This window comes from Bombus pascuorum, chromosome 13 (genome assembly GCF_905332965.1).
Source record: "Bombus pascuorum chromosome 13, iyBomPasc1.1, whole genome shotgun sequence".
NCBI lineage: Eukaryota > Metazoa > Arthropoda > Insecta > Hymenoptera > Apidae > Bombus > Bombus pascuorum.
Genome location: NC_083500.1, coordinates 9,998,006 through 10,024,296, shown reverse-complemented (window position 1 = coordinate 10,024,296; position 26,291 = coordinate 9,998,006). Strand labels below are relative to the sequence as shown.

At 37.5% G+C, this 26,291-nt stretch overlaps 1 protein-coding gene across 8 annotated transcripts in view; it reads right to left on the bottom strand.

Moving 5' to 3' along the window:
• The window catches only part of LOC132913825 (tubulin monoglutamylase TTLL4-like), a 255,140-nt gene that overhangs the window by 91,552 nt on the left and 137,297 nt on the right, over window positions 1-26,291 (bottom strand). The window contains exon 5 of one of the 8 annotated variants that reach the window (XR_009659465.1): window positions 24,854-25,307. The exons of the other annotated variants lie outside the window; for them this stretch is intronic. The gene's annotated coding sequence lies outside the window, so the exon portion shown is untranslated. Of the gene's footprint in view, window positions 1-24,853; window positions 25,308-26,291 lie in introns of those variants that run through there. 8 annotated transcript variants of the gene reach the window in all.

The following is a 26,291-nucleotide window of genomic DNA, read 5'->3' as shown; positions in this document are numbered from 1 at the left end:
AGAATTGCTCGAATAACCCTGTCGTGCAAATGGACGTAAGCCTAAGGATAGAGGCAAAGGGCTGTTCTTGTCGTATCGCGTGAAAACATCGCACAGCTCGCGGGCAGATGCCAGAAGAACATCTTGGTTAGTCGTTCTGCACGGATCGGCTTTGTGAAACGACGTTTCACTTTTAGCCTCAACGTGTTTACCTCGATAATCGTGATCAACCGTCCAAGCGAACAGTGTATACATTGTTACAAGTCGCACGCCGGTATGTAATTTCCTCGCAGCCGTACCGATTATCGGGCTCTGTCTTCGACGATTCGAGACACAGCCACTTACGCATGAACGAGGTAACCTTGGGACCGGATCTGCCCCGGTATTGAAGACACAGTTTAATCCTTGTCTCGTGAAAACGTCCACGTTCCTCTGAGACGCTTTTTACGAAGGGAATGAAGAATGGAGGAGAGATCGAGCTGGTATCGCATTCGCGAGACTGTTTCGACGTTTCGTCGGATGCGATGGTGCTGTAAGGTACCTTCGAGTTTTGCAGATAAATTACCTATCAGTGAAAATGGTAGAAGAATGTCAAGGTAGAATTTTACTTTGTTGGATGAGACGGTTCTATAGCTTGTTTTAGTTTAGTTTTGCAGGCAAATTGCGAGGGTTTAATTTGCAAATGAAAATGGCAAAACAATGTCACAGTAGAATTTTATTTTGTTGCATGAGACAGTTCTATAGCTTGTTTTAGTTTAGTTTTGCAGGCAAATTGCGAGGGTTTAATTTGCAAGTGAAAATGGCAAAACAATGTCACAGTAGAATTTTATTTTGTTGGATGAGACGGTTCTATAGCTTGTTTTAGTTTAGTTTTGCAGGCAAATTGTGAGGGTTTAATTTGCAAATGAAAATGGCAAAAGAATGTCACAGTAGAATTTTATTTTGTTGGATGAGACGGTTCTATAGCTTGTTTTAGTTTAGTTTCGCAGGCAAATTGCGAGGGTTTAATTTGCAAGTGAAAATGGCAAAACAATGTCACAGTAGAATTTTATTTTGTTGGATGAGACGGTTCTATAGCTTGTTTTAGTTTAGTTTTGCAGATAAATTGCGAGGGTATAATTTGCAAATGAAAATGGCAAAAGAATGTCACAGTAGTATTTTATTTTATTGGATAAGTCGGTTCTATAACGTGTTCTAGACGTTTCGCGGAATAAGAAATAAGAAAAGAACGTCAAAGTAGGATTACGTTTCTTTGGAGGTTTTGTTAAACACGAAGGCTCTAGTTGCGTAAGAAGGAACCGTCTCACGATACTTTTAGAGGATATTAGAATCGGCGAGTTTAGAGACGAAGCGTGAGCTTCGTGCAACTTGAAAGTTGATATACATCGTCCTGCTCTTATGTGGTATTAAATACATACAATATCAAATATACAAGCTTACGATAAAGCGTAGAATTTTGTATCGGAAGTTAGGGATGAAAAAGGATCAGCTCCGGTTCCTTTTCGCCGGAAATCTCTTCGGTTTAATAGTTTTAAGAATTCGATGAAACACTCTTTAGCTTGTGCTATCAAACTAACACTAAACGCTATTTTTACTTGAAAATATACCTCATATGTTTAATAAATATCCTATGAAACAGTTTATTAGAAACGTAACTGCAACATATTTCTGAAATCCAGCGATTATACATAGATAGGATTTTATATAAAGGGAGTAGAAGTGGTTAGAATATCAAGTAAAGCAAAGTATAGTTATTCTGACTAAATACGCCTAATTGTATAAAATAGTCAAGTTTAAAACTCAAGTTACGTATGTACATGTTGCTTGTTTTAGGAAAATGGAACATTTCTCAAATATATCTCTAACCTCGATAAATTTCAACCAATCGAATAGATTTACGAATTTTCACCTGAATTAAAAATAATTCCAATTTCTTCCAGCGAACATTTTTTTAGACGCCAAAAAAGGCACAAAGTCGACCAAAATCCTCGACAGACCTTTCAAGAACTTCGTAAAAAAAAGAAAAAAATCTCCGTATGGGAGGATTTTCATCCTCCTTTTTTTCCCCTCGCGTATCGACAATTTTAGGGCGGAGATGAAAATGCGTCAGCGTCTGGAAACCGGGTAGCCTCCCTTCTTTCTTGCTGGGTCTAAAAAGGCTCCTAATTTTCCTGCACAGAGAGGGGCCTGTTTGTCCAGAAACTCCTCGTCTCCCCTCCTTTTACACTCCCATCCCTCCATTCAGCGATTCACATTATGCACTTTACGCAGGCTTGTGCACCTGTGCAATGTTCCCCATCTCCCCCATCTCCCCCAAAAAAACACACAATGCCACTTGTCCCGGCGTGCAACCCTCGCGTGGGGTTGACGAACAACAATAGCGGTGATGCGGGATTCCTCCACTACCCTGACACCGATTTCGACGCGTTCCTGGCGGGAACACGCCACCCCTCGGGGTGGACAATGGAATTCTTAAATAGAACGTTCGTACACGATTCTTTCGGCTGCTCGTAGGAGGGTAATGAGGGTGGATGCGTGTCCGATCGGATCTATAGTGAAATACCTATGGAATTCTCGTTGGTTCGTTGCAGGAAATTCGATTTTCTTCCACCGAGGTATTGTATTTAATTTTCTGAGGGTGAGTAATGGTATTCGTGTTGGAGATTTAGGTAGCTGCAGGTGTTTGTCGATGGAAGTATTTGCATTCGTGGGTTGGATCGTTTAAACGTAACGTGCTTGTTTAAACGTTTTCAGGCAGATACTGCATTTGCTTTATAGTTGGAAAAAATTAAATAAACGTAAAAGATTATTTAACTTGATAGGATAAAGAAGAGAGAACATTGGACGAGATTGAACCAGGAGACGGATAATTTGATTCAATTCCATTAATACCTGTGTGTGCCTAATTTATTGTCTTTATAATTCAGTAAAATATCTTCGCACGTTTCGTAGAATTTTTCTATAGAATTTCGATGAAGTCGAGTGGAAAGATTGCAACTGTGAAGAATAGTAAAATCAGTGATAAAGATCGATATCTATACCGACAATGTTAATTCTGTACGGAGAGTTTACTTGTCCAGGTTGATGAAAGATCTTCTCATAGGTAGAAAATTAAATTTCCAACCTAAGCAGCAGCTAACGATTATCAAGAACATTGGAAGACGACGAATAACTGAGAGTAAAGTAAAAGAGGCTGAAAATTCTTAATTGCGACAAGCTTGTATTAACAGTCGTGTACCTGTCACAGTATTTAACATGTAAGAAAGAAAACTGATCGGTGTTGCGTTGTTGGAAGATCGATACAGGTAATCCATAAGGAATCTGGTCGAATATCAATGCATTGGTGCCTACGTCAAACAAAACGACCGTTCGACCACGACCAGACGTCGCCGGAGTATTGGATTTCTTCGACGAAAGAACCCGTCAGAATTCCTAACCAGAACGACATCCTCGACTCGAGGTGTCCGTTTTCTCGTTCCACTTTATCCATTTTACTCGCTGCGTCCTTTTATTTCACTCACGATGTTCGCGTGTTCCCTGCGATTCTCTTTCTTTTCTTTCTCCCGTACAACGTGTCTTACAAAAACACGTCAACCTGAATAATACGCATAATACGAAACCGGAAAGCGTAATTGTAACAATTCCCGTCGAGAATAATTCGATCGTTCTTTCGGGGTCGATTGTCTGTGTCGTGATTCTTCATTTTGCTGCTTCATGGTGTAACTTTGGAACGTGGCAAATTACATCGCCTGACGAATTCCGAAAAGAAAATTATCTTCTCACTACGCTGTATACTAAACTATCGTCCGAAATAGGAATTTTCGTAAGAAAATTCTTTATCCATTAACGTCATTGACCGATGCAAAAGTTCGCGAAATCTCAGTATTCCATGATCTCGTGGCAAAGCCAACTACGTCTATCCAAATCTCTGAGAAAGAAAATTGCGATCATCTCTCCCTGAACCTAATTTAACCTCGTCAAGCAAAGTATCCCCTCTACCGAGCCTAACCATCCTTGAACCCTAAAGTCTCAGGGCCTTGACCTTGGAATTTATACATTTCAATCTCGTTGTCGTTTTAGCAAGCGAAAAGGATCACGAGGTTAAAAGAAAACTGTAAAACCAAACAGAGAAACAACGTGGATCGACTAACTACTTTTCCGCGTTAAAGAGAACGCAACTGACCCGAAGATGGGCGAAAGAACGCGGTAGGGTTGGTTCGTCAAATTCACATTCTCTCGCAGACAAATCCCATGATCACGTACCGCCGGAATATTATGGTGGCCTGCGCGAAGGGTAGGGGGAAACGGCACCTCGTTCGAAATTCGTGGCTTGCGTACAGGGTTGTATATCTCGTGGCCGTACGAAAATATCTAAAAATAAATAAGCGTGCCCTCGTAGAAGGGGCCCGTGGTGCACACGTGTGCCGCCGTTGACGAGAGAGGGTCGTACACTGTAAGAACAAGAAGAAACAGAAGAAAGGAGAGGAATAGAGTAAAATCAAGGTGGAAAAAAAAGACAGGGAAATAAGTAGAGAGTAAGATGAAGAGAGAGAGAGAGAGAGAAAGGTTGGGGGAAGGAGGAGTTGAAGAAGAGAGAAAGAGAGGCGGCCAAGGGGTGTCGAGGGGTAGCGGGAAACACGAACAGAGGAAAGATGAGGCGAACGTGAGTCCCGGCGTGGGAATAAGCGGCAGGTGCGCGACGGCGCTACCGGGGAGCCACTTGTGGGGGCAAAGTCCCCCCGTCGATGGGCCCCCTCCGTGCCCACGGAAAGCCAGGGCGCTGAGACACGTCGGGGCCCCACCTCGGGCCCCCTTCCTAAAGTAATCAAAAAGTATTGCACGTGTAAAATCGATCCGTAAGCTACGGGGCCCCGTAAGGAGACCGCGAGGTCCACTTCTTCCAACGTACATCCACTCGAAACGCTTATACCGCTATGTATGTATGTATGTATGTATGTATTCTCTTTGGTTTTGTTCTGTGCGCGAAGAAATCGAATTTCTTCTTAGCGCTTCTTCCTCTTGGACTTTAGGGCCTTCTCCAGCTTCGCACACTTTTGTCTGCTGCGTTTTCTTCGAACGCTTGCTACTTTTTCGTCCAACGGGGTGAGAGTTTTTTGGAAGGGGGTACAGGCGAGGAGAATGATTATTTCGAAGGCGAGACGTTGGTCGCTATGCCGCAGCTTGTGTTTTAAGCGAGTTTACGGGGACGTGATTTTACGGGTTCATGGAACGGAGAAAATTTTTTTGACCAGATTCGTAAGGATAGTGTATGAGAAGTTGAACAGGAGGTTCATTAAATTGAACAGTAGAGAAAAATGAGGATACGAATACTGATTCATACGTATGGTATAAGACCTTCCATTATCTGCGCCGTGTTCATGTGATAAATGAACTTACGAAAGTGATTTTTCTCTTGAGAATGGAACATTAATGGTGTGTGCCTGTACAATGAAACCGAGAAATTCAGAAAAAGTGCATCAGCTTCGCTTTTTAGAGCCTCGTGTAGCCCCTTGATTACTTAAAGGCGATTAAAAATTTGAATCATCAAGCACGTGATTTTATGAAAACAAGGAGATTATTAAAGCAAGGAAATTATTGGAATCGAAAACGGGACTATCGACGTATAAGAATTTTATTCGAGCTTAAATGAAGAATTAGTTGGACAAATTATCGAAGAACAAACGATGTTCCTATCCCCTACATCTCGTACGAAACGACGTGTCATTGTATTTTTGCTACTAACCGGTTGCCAAAATAAAGTTATCAAAACACATTGGTGAAACGTGGTTATTAAGCCACCCGGTTCTGCATTCAAACGAAAATGATTTGCAAAACAGAATGTTTGCTCTGCCATACCAAGACGACTACAACAGAAAAGAATAAAGTTTTTTTTTTATGGGAAGAAGAAAAATATTTTGATGTATGGGCTGCTTGTGTGTAAAACTTTCCAATTCAGCTCCCTGCTTTCGACTTCGCTCCTTGTTCTTTCTTCCTTTTCATATGGCGAACGTGTCGTTCAAAGAAATTTCATTGTACGCTGGCTGAGTCGATTGTGAGAAAAGAATGTACGTTAACCAATTAGAATCCCGATTACGTAAACACTTTTGTAATTAAATTGAACATGTAATCAACGAATTTATTGAATGGTGAAATTTATCACAGAGATCGTAGAAATCTGGGAAATATTTCAATTACCTTACTCTTTGTCATACCACAGTCCATTAGAATTATGTAAATTTCTTGAAAAATACATTTTCTCTACAATTTATAAACTGAAAGCCAGAAACAATTGTTGCTCGACGTATGTACAATGAATATACCTTAAAAGTCAAATAAAACGAGTTAAAACGTTAGAACCTTCGATGATGAAAATTTCTCGCAACAAGAATATACTAAATGCTCTTAGTAAATAAAAATAATGAATTCTTCTTAGAATATCAAAGTTATAACCCCAAAAATGGAAGCTTTCCACGACAAAGGACTTTTCTGAATGAAAAATATTCCGACAAAAGTGAAACTCGCAGTAGCTTTAAAATTAAGTAATAAATTAATATGCTACGTTAATAATAAAGCATAATAATAATAATAAAGCCAGCGATGAAAATGATATCACCATAATATCGCGCGATAAAGCAGCCAGTTATTTTCTTATTCCATGCATCTCTAGGTTTTAATCGGAACCAATAAAAAATAATGCGATACGATAAAACGACGTGCTTTAAACACTTCTTAAAGGCCTAATAATCGCGAACTGAAAAAGTTATTAGGAAATGACAGGTTTCCTGTGAACCAGTTCGTGGATGAGAGATGGGGAGTATGGCGGTCGACAACCCTAATAGCTTCTGGCGAATTACGAACGTGTCAGTTTTTTCGGAGACACTGGCTGAATTGGATGGTTTCTCAAAGGTGCGATGACTTGTGGGAAAAACAACACCTGAGATGGCATTCGTGGCGGTTTCTCAATCGATTACGAGACTCGCACTCTCGTAAGGGTGAACGCACGAACCATGAAATGCGTGATTGTTTCGCAAAGTTAATGGTGATGATACTCGGTAGCCGATCAAATTTTCAAGATAATAACCGACGAAAAAATATATCGCCACAGCATAAAATTCTCGTCGATTAATTTTATCGGACGAGTGACAAAAAAAAAAGAGAAAAATAGAAATTTTCGACGCATTGAAACAATCGTGATCTTGCAATTTATAATAATCATCACTGGATTTTAACTTCTTGCGGTTGATTTGCTATCCATATTTTTGCGAGCTTTCGAAGAATTATAATTTAAATTAGCCCCAATCGCAGTTAAATTGAATTCGAAATTTTTCTCGATTAATTCAGCTGGTTAATTTCTAAGTTCTTAACTTAAAAATTACATTCAGATGTTAGAGTTGGTCGTATTAAGAATTTGTCAATCGAATTCATCCATCGAGTTTGTCCACGCCATGTCCAAAGTGCTTGTTCTTTTCCCTCTCACATTTTTTTATGGTAATCGTACGGTATCATCGCTATATGTTTCTTTCCAGGAATTTTGTGTGAAAATTATCCAAGACACTCTTGAAGCTCTTCGTTAAGGAACCGTATTACCATAATGTATACTCGTTGCTTATTTATATAACGCATACTTCATTGTTACATGTACCGTTTATTGTGATTAAAAAATGTATATACGAAGTTATATCTTACCGTATAAGCCATAATTTCATTATTTTACCTAATTCCTATAACTTCATTTATTCGCCGTACAATTCAGAGGGTAATAACCATCGAACGAAATTACGGTCGAACCGATTCCCTACGATTCCAGACAAGTCAATTCATCTCATAAGACACGGAAAACGACGATGAAACGAATGGAAATTACCGTGGCGTGGATTTACCAGGCCGATGTCCTGTTACTTGATAATTGCTTAATGACTTGACGCACGCAATTAACCCCTGCAACTTCGACGATACGCATTCCACCGAAGGCTGAAGACACCTGAAATGCGAAGATGGAAAAAAAATGCATGTCGAGGCGAGCATGTCGCGATGGAAACAAGAAAATCTTTAAGAGGCACCTGCGATTCTTCAATAAACGGCTCGTTTGCAACTGAAAGACCCGCGTCTCGCAGTTTATCGCGAGATATGCTTTTAAAACGGGACTGTAAACGATCGAGTCACTTATTCCATCACACAAGCTTTCAGATTAGCGCTGCGTAAAGTCGATGTCTGTGAAGTTTTGTTGTGCAACCTAAACCCTCAGCTTATATCATTGTGTTGTAAATAACCACAGTGGCCTGTTCGTTTGAAGTCTTTCGTTTTATTTTGTGGGTGAAACGATGAAAATTAGAAGCAGTCGTTATCCCATTAAATACAAATTATAGAAAGTTGAATATTCCAAAATTGAGGAAACTTCAGTGTCAGAAATTACGTTTGATATCGTACGAGGTTGCAATTTTTGAAACTTTGTGGTACTTCGACTTTAAAGATTGAATTTTAGGGCCGATGTTGAAGCTTTAAGGTCGAGGCTTTAAGCTTGAAACTTTAAGCTTCGACTAAAGAAACAAACAATCACACCGTGGTATGTTTTACTTGTCTTCTAACAAGCATACGCACGCTTCTTCTATTTTATTTCTGATATTAAATTAATATCAATATCTGAAAATGATTATTTAAGTACCGACAGAAAATAAGGCTCGTAGAAAAGATTTCATGAAACAGTGAATGAAACGAAAGTAGAAATCGAGCAACAAAAGTCTCAATAAAACTACATAACATAATAACACATGTTATATACAATGTACATAAATAACAACCAGTTAAAAAGGACTAATTTAATTTATAAGAACTGTCCAATTAAAAATTCTAAAAAAATTCCTCTACGATATAAACCGTAACAGGATGCCATACAGACGTGTATCATCGTCCACTAAGAGTCCACTAAATTGAAAAATATTAAAAAATAATTAAACTAAGAAAAGATCGTTGACGCAAACAGCAGCGATGTCATGAGATTGTCATGAGATTTTCATGGGATTTTCATGAGCAGTTTCGATGATCACAGGTGTGGGTAGTGGTCGTTTTAACGCAATGCGGGCGTGAATTACATTGATTTCTTTCGCTGTGAAACCGCCGTGGGGATATAGGGAAGGACGAAAGGGGGGAGAGGTCAAGGACACCGAGGGCTAGAGGAGCCTTTTAAAAAAGGGCATCAGGTGCAGGACGCGTTCTCCGCGCTCAAGGTGTAGTTTAATTGTTGGCGTAAATTTTTCAGCCAAGGACGTATACGTACGTTTCCAGGCTGACCGACCAAGGTCGTCGCTTCGAGACCACCGATCGACACCGTCCGCGGTGCCTTACACTCGATTCCATTGAAAATTGACCATTGTTCGCTTATTGTTTCTTAATACGAGAGCCAGTTCGTTGATAGTAGCAATAGTAGTAGTAGTAATAGTAGGTGTAGTTAATTAATACTTGATTGAGTATTTAGCGAAAAAAATGTACAGGATATTGGCGCTATTAGTTTGCAGACTATTTTTTCTAAACGATAAGAAAACAAGGATAAGGAAATAGGAGAAAGATAGAAGAATAGGTTCAGAGTAAACTACATATTGGGGATGATATTCTTTCCATAAGTGCAAAAATGTTTGTGCATTTTGCAGCTTTTTCAATAAAAACTATCCTTTTCCTACATACAGCAAACCCTATTCTTTTGCTGTTTAGGGGAAAAATCATGGGAACTAATAACACGAACAATCTGTACTGCAGCATATGATTTGTATAGCGAGGGTGGTATAGTCTGATCAATATCTTGGAAAGTTAACATATTGTATTTATATATATTTTTATATAGTATAAAATCTAATCTGTTCTCTTGCATTTATGTTTCATTTATATAAAACAAAAAATTTAGAAATTGGAAATTCTCTGTCAGCCTTGAATAATGAAAGAATACAAACGTGATTTTCATATGGATTTTTATTTAGAATGATGAAATATTTCTGAAATGTATGCGTGTAATATTAATTAGAAAAGCATTAAAGTATAAAAGTGGTTGTTCTATTACATAACTAGTACTTGTAGCTACTTAAACTGATTTATTATTCCAGGATACCGTGACGCTCATCAACTCGCAAGAAATCCCCGGAACACAAACATTAACAACATTTTAATTACTCGATAATCACTTACGCAACGCAAACTCTAAACCTTAAATTATAGAACGACCAGAAAATTTCCCTGCTATAATTAACCTGTAGAACATTTGTTGGAAAGCAAATAGGAAGAAAAAGATTATTACCTGTCTAAAAAGAAAACGTGTCAAAAGAAAAAATTGATAGCGTTCTTGTAAAAACGAAAGGATCAGAAAAAACGTGTCCGAGTAAATATTTCCGAAAACTATTATTACATTAAGTAGCTTTTAATCGTGGCAATTAAAGACAGAAACTCGGCCAAAGTCGTAACCAGGATTTTCAGATCGTCGTAACTCTCGTAAGCCACCCTGCGTTCCTCGATTAATCATAACACGAGGGCTGTAATTAAAATTTCAAAGATGAACGCGGGAGAAGACGATTTTGATCGGCACGACGATGTTCACGATGGTAATTAAAAGACGATGATTAAGGTTAAAGCCGAGGCTAGCGACCATCAGAAATTTATTATTCGAACATCCGGTACTGGACTTGGATTTACGCTGTTCCTTTTCTCCATCTACGTGATATCAAAATTAGCATAAATAGAAACGAAAAGATCGTTATAAAAGATTGGAAAATTAAAATGACGAACGATGTAAGTTATACCAGCGGTAAAAAATAATTACCACTTATAATATTCGATAATTCATTAATTTTTCCTACGGAACTATTACGGTTTCTCTTTTAAAATTACTTACTTGAATTGTAAAAAAAAAAAAGTGAAGAAATTGTGCGTAGGTAACCAGATGTTTTAGAAAGATCCCAAGTAACTTAAAAAACTTCTCATTACCAAATCTCCACTTCGATATATCTGTGTATCCACGAAAAACGGACCTCCTCTTATCGCAATGGTAGAAAGTGTCCTCTCGACGTCGTACGCACCCTGAATCTACGTTTCGTACGTGAATTTACTTAACAGTAGATAAGTTGGGACTACACGCGGTAGATAAAAAAGGGAAAAGAAGAAGCGTTGAGCTTCAAGTGCGAGTCTGGAGGGCGTGTGCATGGTAAACATTGACGAACGTTTACAGGAATCTCACATGACGCACAGTGATTCCTATAATATTTGTACATCAGACGAGAAAAATGTTATTTTATACTCGTACTTTATGCTATAAATATTATTTTTCACGTAAAGTCTCTTTACGAATACAATCTCCACTCTGTGTATATTATATAAAATTATTACTTTGTTGTAAAATTAATGTAATTCTCTTGTTGTTCAAACATTTGTACGATTTTAAATTTCCAACAACGTACCGTACGAATATTAAAAAACAGTCAGTGCGTACGAGAGAATATCGTTGCTGGATGGAGAACCACTTGCAGCCGATCGTGACTCAGCTAAAATATTGAACATTACCAACTGTGTTACGTTATCGCGGCATTGTCGAAATTGATTTCGACGTTACACCATTCAATAGAAATTTATTCGCGATCACTGACAGCGCGCTGGTAAGAAGGAAGATAAAGAAGCTTCACAGGGAGAATTCCGCAGGAAGACGCGAAGTTTAATACACAAATCGATAAGCAAAACCGAAGTAATTTTCTTCTTGCAAGCTATAACGAGATGTTTCTTAAACTTGTATCGATTATTGGCGAAGTTGAGAAAAGCAGATACCGAGTGATGTGAGAAAGTTCTATGTGATCAATGATCTGGCGTGTTAAGCGAATTGGTTAACCCTTTTAGGGTCAAATGTTTCTTTAGAGCGCGGAAATTTTTTTATTAAATTTAACGATCGCGAAAATATTTTACACGAATGTGCACTTGAATTTAACTACCTTGCAGCCTAACCTGTTTCCAAAAAAGAAATGCTTATATCGTTTGTTGAAAAAAAAACTGTTTTATTTGCTGAAAAATTGTAACATCTCGAAAGTGGATAAAAAAATAAAGATAAAATAACGCGATATGCATAAAATTCTGTTCTCACATCGACGTTCCCTCGTTTGTAATATAATTTTACGTTATTCAATTAGCCGAAACTTCAGAAATCAAGCGAATACTCCCTCTCTCTCTCTCTTTCACTCTCTCTTCTCTTTCGAATTATACGATAATTGACGTTTTATTAGGCCAGAAATAAGACGAGCTGGGATGTGACCCGTTTATTCGACGCGCGGGATGTGGACATATCTCGAGCGGCGTTTATCGCGGTGCAAAATCGCAGATCGATTACCGGCATGAGGCTGTATCCACCGTATCTTGCATTCTTAATGCAAATGACCCACAATATTCACGCTGTGAAAAACAGCCTGACATTGATACTCCGCGTGTACCGCATGGAAGGGAGATCGAAAGCGACAACGACCAGAGGACCAGCTTATATATTAAGTTAATTAACGAGACCCCTTTTTCGCGCATCTATCTGCATTCTGAAGCACACGGCGCCTTCAGGTTTCTCAACAGATGAAAGCTATAACGAATACCAAGCTTTTCTTCTGTACGTCAGACAAAAGTAACTTAACGACCATGAATTTCAACTTTTAGCTTGTGCCTTTCGTGAAATTGAATTTACAATTCATACATCGTGGATTCTTATGCGAATTCATATAAAATTTATAAAAATTCAAATCATTATAGAGATCACTATAATTTCGATGCCTACATACTTTTCCATATCGCCTGCATTTTATGCAGTTTAAACGAACGAACATCCGCAACCTGGTAATCACTGACAATCGCGCGATTTCAGTTTTCGCAAGCAAAGTGCGCAAGTAAAATGGAAAATCAGGCAAAACGGACCTTCCTCGTTTCTTCTTCCACTTCGTCTGATATCCCACGCGATCTTTCCATGCAAACGTCTTTAGATTTCCCGTAGATGCCGAAAAATTCGCGATCTGCTAATGAAACTAGTGGAAAGAGCGTGACTGGCGAAGAGAGAGGACATTAGAGAAGAAGGAAATCTGTGTGGCGGCACGGACGAGTCAATTCCGCCGCCCCTGGCCGACTCGATGCTTGTCAGAGAGCGAAAGGAGCCAAGGGTGGCCGAGGACGTCCGAGGAAGGAGTGGTGGCTGGGGGGCAAAGCGATCTCGTGGGAAAAAGGAGCAGGTGTGACTCGAGCGAGACTCCGTGCGGAGCGACGCGAGTCTCGGAGCCGTGACGCGCACACACGCACCCGTACGCACGCGTACGACCGTGTTGGACGAAGCGTGTGGACGAAGCGTGTGGAACACGTGGTCACGGCCGCGGTGGGCGTGCGTGAACGAAGCCTCCTGTAAGTAGACGAGCAGCTACGCTCGCCTCAAACATCGTCCAACAAAACGAGATTGCGACACGAACCTAGAGATATACGTATACGTAGTACACTGGCTCTGGAAAATATTTCAACATTTATCGTAGAAAAGTTCCATGTTCGTATATGAAATACGATAGAGCTGCTCTTATACGGACATCCATTGTCCGAATATTCTAACATCCGAACGTTTTATTATTCGAACGCTCTATTAACCGAGCGTAATATTTTTCTTCGTTTCAAACACGCACGTGTATATTTTATTGCCGTTTAAATTATAGGATCTTTACTACAATTAATTTATTTACAATAAATGGGTTAAACAGATGTTGACTAAACAGGAAACGATGGTTGTTTAAAGTGAACTGATCACAATAACGTAGTATAATTAAGACAACTAGATAATTAATTTGCAACTCTCGTCACCACGGATCCAACTCTCTCTCTCGACAACGCAATTCGCACTCTCTGACTTCTCAACTCACAATGACTGTTAATTCGTCTATCGCCCCTTAGCAAACCCTTGTCTTTTGTCTCAGCCCCACCACGCACATGCTCAGCAACCGCTTGTTTATAATTCGCCTAACACCCCAGACCCCTCGTCCACGATACTACAATATATAGGGTTGGCAACTAATACCACTTAATGACAAAATCCACAATCACTTTGTTGCCAACCCAATACAACGTATCTGTATTAATTATGATTACAAGTATTGGGTTCCCAAGTAACGCGGGTTTTCTGAGAGTTAAGTTCAAGACAACGATGAACGTTAGCGTGGAAGTTTTATGAAATTGGAATAGTAAATTTAATACAAGATGGTAAGGAATTATGTATAGAAGAATACGAGAAAATTGATGAATTATTCTCATCTAGTAATGCGTGCAAGTTACTCTGAAACGTTTGTGTATACTTGCAATAATTCCTATTATTTCCAGAATTCTTTAAAACTTCATCGATATGCAATCAGATGTAGTTGAATGTAGACAAGACAACGATGAACGTTAGCGTGGAAGTTTTATGAAATTGGAATAGTAAATTTAATACAAGATGGTAAAGAAACGTATATGTATAATTGCAATAATTCCTACTATTTCCAGAATTCTTTAAAACTTCATCGATATACAATCAGATGTGGTTGAATGTAGACAAGACAACGATGAACGTTAGCGTGGAAGTTTTATGAAATTGGAATAGTAAATTTAATACAAGATGGTAAAGAAACGTATATGTATAATTGCAATAATTCCTTCTATTTCCAGAATTCTTTAAAACTTCATCGATATACAATCAGATGTAGTTGGATGTAGACAAGACAACGATAAACGTTAGCGTGGAAGTTTTATGAAATTGGAATAGGAAATTTAATACAAGATGGTAAAGAAACGTATATGTATAATTGCAATAATTCCTACTCTTTCCAGAATTCTTTAAAACTTCATCGATATACAGTCAGATGTAGTTGGATGTATACAAGACAACGATGAACGTTAGCGTGGAAGTTTTATGAAATTGGAATAATAAATTTAATACAAAATGGTAAAGAATTATGTATAGAAGAATACGAGAAAATTGATGAATTATTTTCATCTAGTAATGCGTGCAAGTTACTCTGAAACGTATATGTATAATTGCAATAATTCCTATTATTTCCAGAATTCTTTAAAACCTCATCGATATACAATCAGATGCAGTTGCCCAATATTTACTATAGTGCTGATAAAATCTCAAAATGTGCCAGAATAATTTTTAATAAATGCTACCTTTATAACGAATGAACGAAGCGTATATTCGCACTAAAAATTGTACAATTTCTATATACGCTTTCATGTGCTTTCCAATTCTATTCGAAGAATCGTTTTCTTTGACGTAATCAGATTACTCGTCACGTTTTCTATGAAACAAGTACCTAGATACTTGCGAACAGGAGTGTACTTGCATGTACAAGAGCGTGCCTACGCGTGTGGTTATTATTTGCAAATGAGTCAGCCGAGCTAGATAAGAATTTCACGAGAAAGAAATGACGCCAGCGACGGGTTATTATCGGTCATCATCGTTTACTGATCGATGCATCGTTCCACCGTGACGCGATGTCACGCGGACCCTCTAATTGCCTTGGCCGCTGTAATTTCCATTAATTGTTGATGACTAATTTAGCAACCGACTGGTTTCACGCGTATCGTAATAAGATGAAATGAACAATGCACATCGATTCTCGTCCTGTTGCAGATTGCGGATTTTCAGCGAGCATTTTTGATAAAATTAACGATACCAAAATCTACGAAATGTATAAAATATGAAGAGAAGTGAAAGAGGATGTGATTTATTCGTGAATAATTAGTTATTTTAGGTCTTTTGTACGAACCTACTTGTATCATCGATTAATAACTTCTGATTCTGAGCAATCTCGTTTAAAACTGGTAGGAGAATTGACGCTGGCCTATGTATCGAGGTTGTTTACGTGTATCAAGCTGAATAATGAATGGCCGCAGTGCACGTGAAATTCTTAAGCGCTGGAGATTTATCAAAGTAAGGCTATCGCTTCGCAATCGATTGCGTCCAAATAAAAAATTCAATTAAAATCCTTAATGTAACCCTGAATCACATATACACTTTTTTCTCCAAAGATATAAGATATTATCAGATTTTATTAATTAGAATACACGAACAGTTATCAACATACAATACCATTTACACATTGCCCTATCGCTCTTTTCTCTTATCCTATCTAAATTCGATCTATCAATATACCTAAACCAATTTTTATTCTCTTAATCTCGAAGCTTCCTGATTTCGCTGCCACCACCAATTTATGTGCACCGTGTATATTAAAAAGCTTCGCTATCTAATCGTTTGCGAAGAACGAAAATCTGTATCGCCGCTAATTATAAAATAGTTTAATAGTAATTATTCCATGTTCCGGTAATATGCTGTGCATACCATTACCCTGTGCAATTAGAATTTTTCCAATCTGCCATCGACGAGTTTCAGCGATAAAAAACAAATATAATTGTACAGAATTAAGGCAAAATAATCTAAGTAACTCTGTACAGAATAGATGATCCGCGATTAACCGTAATTACGCGTGGCCGCGAGACCGTTTCGATGTAATTATCCGTTTGAATAACTATAGTTGCTAGCAATAAATTTCGCAGCCAATTCGAATGTATCACGAGTACGATCGACAATATGACACGTACGGATCGAAGCTGGAAGAAACGCGTAGAAATTACACGTTCTCGTAAAGAATAAACGATCGATCGGTTTCCAGGCAGCATTGCGCAAAGCAATTATAAAACTGCTTAAATCGCATTGCTGTACGGTGAACCATGCCGATTAATGGCCATTGATCGTCATCCTGCGCGTTTTATTGCTTTGCCAGAAATACGTAGCAACATTGTGGCGGGGAAGTGATTCATTAATCAAACCCAATCTCAATTATGTACCGTACGGTATCCATACTTTCATGATTCCGAGGTGTAATTTCGCGAAATACGAAAGAAAGGCGCGAGCGATTCAGAGATGCGCGTTGTGTACTCGAAAATTGCCAACGTATATCGTTGATACGTATAAGATTGATACGTATTCGTACGGTTTATGACAATCGACTTGCTGCCAGAATCGAGTAAAAAGTTTACTCAGTCGCAAAGCTTTCGTATTAAAAGTAATAAACGTTTGATAGAAAATAATAAATCTTTCATATTTTATTTCATTTTTACTATAAAAGATAAGCAAGCGTTCCTTGTTACCGATAACGTATCCGATTTTTTATTGCAATGATAAAAGATACTTTGTGTATTAAAAATTTGTGGTTAAAAATTGCACGTGTTTTAAATTTGAATCATTTAAGCAGCGATCCGTTGATTATTAATATCGATCGGTTAATTATAAGAGGCAACGTGTATGAATTAGAGTAATTGGAAATTTAATTAGTACGACGAATTTGATAAAGAGTATAATGTGTTCCTTTGTAATTGTAAATATAAATACACATTGGTTCGTTTTATTAAAGAAATAACAACAAAGGCGAAGAGAAGAGAAATTTGAAATAAAAGGAGAGAATTGCAGATGAAAATGACGTAAATCGATTCGAGACAAGCATAACGTTTTAACTGGCATGAGGATAAAATTTATAATATTAAAAGGCTGTATGCTACTGAGAACACTCTACGTATCAAATTCTTATGGACGTTAATAATAACCGACTTTCGATACTACATAGCAATTAACTCGATACTTTGTGTTAATTAAAGATTCGTCCCATTGTACATAATTACAAGTTATTCGAGCATGCGATTAAACTTCGTTTCTTTTTCTCTACCTTGCCTTCTGCATCTTTTAAGCGCGCGGAAATTCTCGACTACAAACATTATCCGAACGTGTTATCGCAGGTGAGTAATGAAGGTCCGCACGAATTCGACTAACTTCAATTTAGCTCGGATATAAGCGTAGATAATAACGTATAACTAAAAATGGAAATTTTCAAGTAAGCAGAGTGATTAATTGAAACATATAATAGATGCTTGCTATATATATATCGCTATCGACATTAATTGCTATAATATCGTAACATTTAGCCTGATTTGAGAAAATCAAATTACTGAAGCAATGATTAATCGATCGGAATTTTCCATTCATCCGCGTAACGATTTAAAAATTCGTGAAAGCTATTCCTAACAGCCACAAAAACAGAACATTAATTAGGAATTACACTCTAGAATAATTAAAAATTGTGTCGTTATTAGTATGAAATTCAAGAAATGAAGATACATCTGATCTGCTGAATGAGAACACCATGAAGCAACGATTCTGTTCTTGTTGTTCGATCGTATCATTATCAGTAAGTAAATAACAATAAGCGTGAACGATAATTCCGCGGAACATCGACAGAGAGTTAGGAAAAATCGTGTGTGCAGCAAAATCTAATTACATGAAAATTAGCTCATTCCATTAGTTTGTTGATTCCTGTTAAACAGTGTTTGCTACAACACCTCAACTATGAAGAATTTCAGTTCGAAATGTAAAATGCAATCACAAGTTCGATAGAAAGTGGTGGATTTTCGGATTTGAAGAGTAGGAACGACGGATCAGGTTGAGCTCTTTATACGTGCGAAAGTTGTAACGTATTAAGAACCTCGGTAGAAGACAGCGGAGTCCACAAAAGTGAACCTGACCGCAGTTGAAGTTTCAGATCGGGTGCAGGTACAGGTCAAGTTAAATAAAGCCAAGCCAAACCAAGTGAAACCAGGTCAAGCTAAGGTAAGCCAAGCTAGGCCAAGCAAAGAGAATAATCAAGTACATTATATTGGATTGATAACTAAGTGATTGCGGATTTTGTCATTAGGTGGTATTCACAATGTTGAAATGGTCACCACTTCTAAGAAAACTCTACACCTGATCTTTTTAGTTTTCTCAAGCACTGGAGCCATCGACAGTCTATAGACAAAAGACTGGAACGAAGGCAGACCATAAACAATAGACAGGCGACGATGGCTTCAGGGCTTTCGGTCATAGGGTAACACTGCTAGCGTGCGGATCTGCACCAGCTCAAATTATATTCCTTCTTGTATTTACACTTCTGTATTAAAATATATTTTCTACCTTACAATTTATGCACGCGTTCCTTTGTTCACACATCTAATAACCTCAACACGAACGATATTCTCTTTTATACCACGAATTAGCTTGCCTCTGTACTTCTGGTGGTTGAATTATTCCATGTATTTTTGGTAGAAAACAATTTGCTCGGAAGTCGTCGTACTATTAGGTTGTCCGGAAAGTTTCTTTCGTTTCATAAGATGATAACAGATGAACGACAATTTCTGTTTTATATTATTTTATTGACTTACACTAGAGAGCACAATATACGCATTGCTGTATATCTCGTCTCCTACAAATATTATAATGTTTTACGCGAACTGTTGAAGTGGTCACCACTTTTAAGAAAACTCTACCTCTGGTCTTTTTAGTTTTCTCAAGCACTGGAGCGATCGACAGCGTATAGACAAAAGACTGGGACGAAGGCAGACCATAAACAGGCGACGATGGCTTCAGGGCTTTCGGTCATAGGGTAACACTGCTAGCGTGCGGATCTGCACCAGCTCAAATTATATTCCTACCTGTATTTACACTTCTGTATTAAAATACATTTTCTACCTTACAATTTATCCACGCGTTCCTTTGTTCACGTATCTAATAACTTCAACAGACAAAATCCGCGATCACTGCAACACAATGCATTATATCTGACACATTAGCGACAGCGTTTAACAACTGTCTGACGAGAAGCATGCGACACTAGCACATGTATAAATCGAATTAATTGACTGGCGAACCAGCTGCGTCCGACCGACGACCGATGAATAATCCTGTCTGCAAACAAATTAGCAATAAGGGCGACACTTGCACGAACAACACCGGACCATGCTGTTTAAAAAATCACCGGCAAATTGCGCTTTCACACTGTTACAGCTGATGCTTCCCGTCACGAACTACAGGTGCCTACAAAAGGTATTGGCACAAATCTTTATCTTTCAATGTGTAATAATAATATGTAAAATACGTAAATATAAAAGAAATGTAATATGTAAAATATGTAATAATAATTTTTCAATGAGGCGTTTCTTTATCAGGTTATATTGGGTTGTGTAATGAGTTCACTCGCTGTGTACTAGTGCCTGCATTTTGTAGAATGTTAAATAAATTTTTGGAAGAACGTCAAAATGTACGTATTTAAATTTTTGTATAAAAGATATACAACAGTTTCTAGAAAGAAACCAGATAAATTTAGTTGCATAGGTTGTTTAATTATTTATATAGATTTCTATGAAAGTAAGGATAGAGCATAATATCCGGAGCAAAGATCAAAGTCATTTTTCAAAGAAATGAACGATTCTTATAAACATTTTTACCCAACGAATCTTTTAATTGTTGAAATTCGCGTAAGACTGTGATTATACAGAGTACAGAACCAATGCTAACGCCCCTAATGCTAATGTATGATAATACATAATGCATATACATCCCTGTATGATAATACATAAATAAAGAATAACTCAAACCTAACCCAATTCATCCAATACATGCAGAGTGAGCCACACGGTAGGCTAAGGCCAAATTTTCAAAAAGATATCGTCAAAACCCACGAGGATGTCACAGATCGACAGATGGAATGAAATTTTTCACGTCGTATTTTCTTAAGAAACGAACCTCGTTTTCGTCTTGAGAAACATCGAAAATCCCTAGAAGGTGTCATTTTAGTATCTATTTTCCAGTCCGGACACTGTACTAAGATCAAAATCAAAGTAGCAGTTAAGGTGGTTTTTTAAGAGAAGGTGAATGACCTTATTACTTAAACTAATATACATTACATTTTCATAGCGTCAAATTTTTGTAGTCGTACGAGTCGAATACTACAAAATGATACGAAATTTAATATACTTGAGCTTAATTAATTAGTATGTAAATGCTATACTAAATGCAATGCTGTGCCAATAATTTTTGTAGTAATACAAGTGTGTTATTAAATGACGCGAAATTTCATATACTTGGACCTTGTTAATTAGTATGTAAATGCTATAATAAATGCAATGGTGTGCCAATGCATTTAGTAAGCACACCGTGTACGTATCGTACAGTTAACGTCTTATGCAACATCGGTAGAACGGAACGGGTGTTCAAGAGATCGTCGCGAAGATTTGATAAAGAAAATTGGTCGCGAACGAATATACTGGAAGATTTCGATGCTCGATGTAGAGATAATGTCGCCATCTAGCCGTCTGCGCATAAAGGAAATGTTAATTAAACTGGTCTCTGGTAGAAAATCTTTACGATTCAATTAAATCAGGCGCAATGCTGATCGTAGATAAATTCAGATGGCAAAATCGAGCCAGGTGTGCTCTTATTTATATCCTAGTTCGTGATTACGACAGTGAAGGATTAACCCCTTCGTGCAAGAATTCTTCTTCTTGGAATAATAAAGAAATTAGAATTTTTCATTAGAATTAACAATTTTAATATAGACGACTTAATTCGTCGTCGATCGAACGTATGAAAAATGTCACTTGACAAACCCTCGGAAGAGAAAATAAATAAATAAACCTCGGAAGAGAAAATAAATAAATAAACCTCGGAAGAGAAAATAAATAAATAAACCTGGTACGGTCCTACCAATGAGACGGTAAGAATGGAGTCGGACGTATTGCCTTGGATTTCTTAAATCGTCACGGAATTCACGGACGATGGAACGAAGGAAGGGTTGCTGCGAGAACGAGTAGAAAAAGTAGGAGGAGGAGCAGACGGAGGAAGGGTGATATCGTTTGAACGACTTAATAGTACGTTCGAACGTTCTCTCGCGGCTATTTATAGCGAGGCAACAGGTTAACGCCTACGTTTCAGGAATACACATTTAATCGGGCAAAGGCGTTTACGCGCGATACCCGGCCCGATTATGTCCGCCAGGCAGAGGAAGAGAATTTTTTGTATCTCGTACAAATTATGCCTCGTTGCTGTAATCACGGTTCGCCTAGAGCTTCGAGCGAGCACACGCTTCTCTAACGCGATATCTGCCGCTTCGAATGTGAAACTGGTCACGCCGTATTTCGTGCGGAAATCGATTCGAATTCTCTGAGATTACAAGCTGCGTGGAGTTGAACTCGATGATTGATTTGTCGGGTAAGATTGTATTTATACGAGAGTGCAGAATTATTTAATATCAGGTCGTCCGAAAAGTTTCTTTCGTTTTATAAGGAAATAATGGATGCACATTTTCCGTTTTATATTATTTTATCGAATTACGTCCGATCCATTTTGTTCTATCAAGATTAAGATTATAACATTTGATAGATTAGGTTTCATGTTTGTACAAAGATGCGTCGTTGTAAAGGAAAGACACTTTTCGGACAACCTAATACAATTAAACTTGCTGTCGCAAGCGGCTGAGGAAAAACACGTCCAACGTAATATTTTTCTGGAATATATTTTTTCACGCAACGTAGGTTTATTATACGCGACGATCGTCCGAGTTTCGTTATCGAGCGTGACATTGCAATTAAATCTAAATTAATTCTAAATTAACGTAAGCGAACGTGTTGAGAAGACACACCATCATGAAGTGTCCAAAAGTAGGCAAAGTTTGGAATATATTTGTAAGTATAATTATAAGAAGAACAGAAAATCAAAATTTGTTCGAACTTAACGAGTAATTTAAGAAATGTATATAGGAAAATAAAAAATTTATATCCCAATGGTAGAACACGAACTTCGATCTTCCCCCTTAACTCTGCCACCAGACAATCCACATTCCCAAGAATCACTCAATGACAATACCATCAAAGGCCGCGATAAATTTTCGTCATCCAGCCAATTAACCATCCCAATATTACGGCAATTTGTAATACTAATTAGACTGACAGATAAAACGAAAGTAACACAGGAATACCATAGTGACCGTTAAGGTGATATTTCGTGCTAATTGACGGTAAGCACTTTCATCGGTCAAAATATTATTGGCCATAAAATGCCTGGAAACAAATAACAAGATGGTTCGAATACGAAATCGAGAAAGCAAATGCATATAATGTACGTGACGTATTCTGATAAAAAGAGGTGAACGCGCGAAAACGATTCTTCCAGTTACATAAACGCGTCTGAGGTTCTATAAATAGTCTATTTTTATTATTAACGCATGATCTTCGTTGTGGTGTATTGTGAAGTCAATAATTATTCTAAAAAATTGGGCAAGTATATTATCACGAAAAACATAAAAATAATTTGTCTATGAAAAGACGTGAAAGATGTAAAGATCGATCTTCTTCGCAGCTTAACATATAATACAAAATTAGAAAAATTGTGGTGCAATGGAAGACACTTGGTTTTCGTCGTGTATTGTGAAGTCAATAATTATTCTAAAAAATTGGAGAAGTATATTATCGCGAAAAACATAAAAATAATTTGCCTATGAAAAGGCGTGAAAGATGTAAAGATCGATCTTCTTCGCAGCTTAACATATAATGCAAAATTAGAAAAATTGTAGTGCAATGGAAGATACTTGGTTTTCGTCGTGTATTGTAAAATCAATAATTATTGTAAAAAATTGGGAAAGCATATTTTCGCGAAAAACGTAAAAATAATTTGTCTATGAAAAGACGTGAAAGATGTAAAGATCGATCTTCTTCGCAGCTTAACATATAATGCAAAATTAGAAAAATTGCGGTGGAATGGAAGACACTTGGTTTTCGTCGTGTATTGTGAAGTCAATAATTATTCTAAAAAATTGGAGAAGTATATTATCGCGAAAAGCGTAAAAATAATTTGCCTATGAAAAGGCGTGAAAGATGTAAAGATCGATCTTCTTCGCAGCTTAACATATAATGCAAAATTAGAAAAATTGTGGTGGAATGGAAAACACAGGTATATAAAACGCGTTAACGACGGATAATCGTGCACGCCAGGTGCTGATTTACATCGAAAACAACACCGGTAGATTTCGTGACGGTTGTTCGTAAACGCACGTTGCAAAATATTTGTCGCATCTGTCGTCGCTTGTTCGGTATTGTCGCAAGTATTGCGGTAAATATCCATATATTATCGTAATCTACTCGAACATAAGTGAATTTAACACCTAAATTACCGATAGTTAATTACAAAGTATAGAATTTATACGAAAGCAATGAAAATGATTGGTGCGTGAAAATAAAAAATATACGAGACAGGGAAAAATCGAATTTTTCGTTTGAAGAAAAGATCTATAGCTTTATGGTAGCTGAAGCGAGGATTTAACCATTTCCACGTAAACGAAGCAGTAAAATATTTTTAGCTTCAAACAGTTTTCGCGCGATTTCACTATTTCCTTTCAAGTTGTTGCGAAGAAGTCGTATATGAAAGGCAAACAAAATTGAAAACCCGCCAGGTAGCGTAATAAAAGTAGCGACACGGCTGAATAACTGTAAATTGCACGTTGGAGATTCATCGACGTTTCTCGAGATCGCGAGAGCCCATCGGTGAGCGAGTTTAAGTGCTTACATATACTACCGCGCAAAAGTTTCACATGGTTTTCGCGACAAGCGAAAAGAATTTGAATTTTCTAATGGAAATGTACATACGAACGAGCATCGCAATCACATAATGGAAATTACAATTCCATTATCAGTTTACATTTATCTAAAATTCTTAAACATGTCCCGATGACTTTATTCTTGAAACGGTCCTTTTAATCTTCTATCTTCGTATTGAATCTCGCATGGGCAAAAATTGCGAAAGTAATGAAAAATAAATTATCCTATGAGAGGAAATACTACGGAGCTCGCGATGTACTAAAATAATTTCTAATTGGAAAATTTTATAATTCGCTCGGAAATAAAACTAAACGACCATGACCCAAAGTGAATGAATCTCTAACAAACTTGTAAAAAATAAGAAACTTAAAATTCTACTAAGTTTTAATTCATTTTTTTTTTTCTTTTTCTTCATAAATAACAAACATCAACGGTGACTTGAAACTTTTGACTAGTAATATACAACGACGTTAAAGCAGCGACGACACGCGGATTGCCGCGGTACGTTCTAACAGCATAAATATCATAGTTTTTTCGCTGATGAGCGAAGGGAGATTAAGTCGATTAAGTGGAGGCAAGGGAGAGAAAAGAGCGGCAAGGCAAGCACACGTGGTGGTGTACATCGAAGCCGGAGAAGAGCTCGTTCTACCGGTCCTTGGCAAACGATCTTTTTCTCTCCACGATCGACCGACACGCGGATATCGGGCCGTGGTATCGAGCTGTCACTTGTTAGACGTCTCCCCTCCTGACGAATCGCGTGTTTCTGCCAAAGCCACGCCACGAGAATAACGTCGCTTCTCATGAGTTGCGATGCCCGTTGAATACTCGCTGAACGTGTCCTCTTCTCTATCTCGACCGTACCACTTCTTCGGAATACGTAGTAGTTAGCGATGGGATCAAGTATCGTATAAGTATCGAATTGTAAATCAAAATGAAATTATCAAATTTCCTTTCTACTGTCTATGAAATATTAAATTTGTTAGTTGTTTGTACAACATTCTGAAATCTTGTAGAAAATTTTAACGAAACGATAATGTTTCTCTGAGCTGTATTCTTATTACAAATTTATAGGAATTTATTATCTATAATTCTATAGAAGTTTCCTAAAGATTATTTGAGAAATTCAATAGTTTGCTATTCTCGTTAAAACAATAGGATTTCTCTTCTTCGTCTACGATTATAATTTGGAATTTTATAAAATTCCAAAATTCTATAAAATTATTATATTTATTATTAAATATTATTATTATTAAATTATTATATAATTATTATTAAATATATTATTATATTATTATTAAATATTATTATTATTAAATATTCTGTATTTGTTACAATAATTCAGTAAAACAGTAGCATCTCTGTAACTCTCATAATTAGATAATGAGTATTTCTATTAGTATTACAAGTCAATTTTCAAAATTTGTGTTTCGAAACCAGCCTGTGAGGACGCAGCAGCTGAATGGACGAATTATTATAGCTCGTGAATGGTATTCGCTTATAGAGTGAAACTTAGTTCCATCGCTACAATAGTAGTAGTAAGACCCGATCTCCTCGGGAGTAATGACTTTGCTCTCTCACCGCTGAATGCTTATCGATCCAATGTACATACAACGCGTCTGATATAACGTGTCTGATATAAGCACCAACCCGTTGGCTTACCAGTGATACGTTGGTCGTTTAAGGCCGACGTTGACGCTTCCTTTTCAATTTCGTCTATCGAACACGGCACATTGTGTCTATGAACGCTATATTGGGTTGGCAACTAAGTGATTGCGGACTTTGCCAATACCACTTAATGACAAAATCCGTAATCACTTAGTTGCCAACCCAATAGAAATCGAAATGCACTG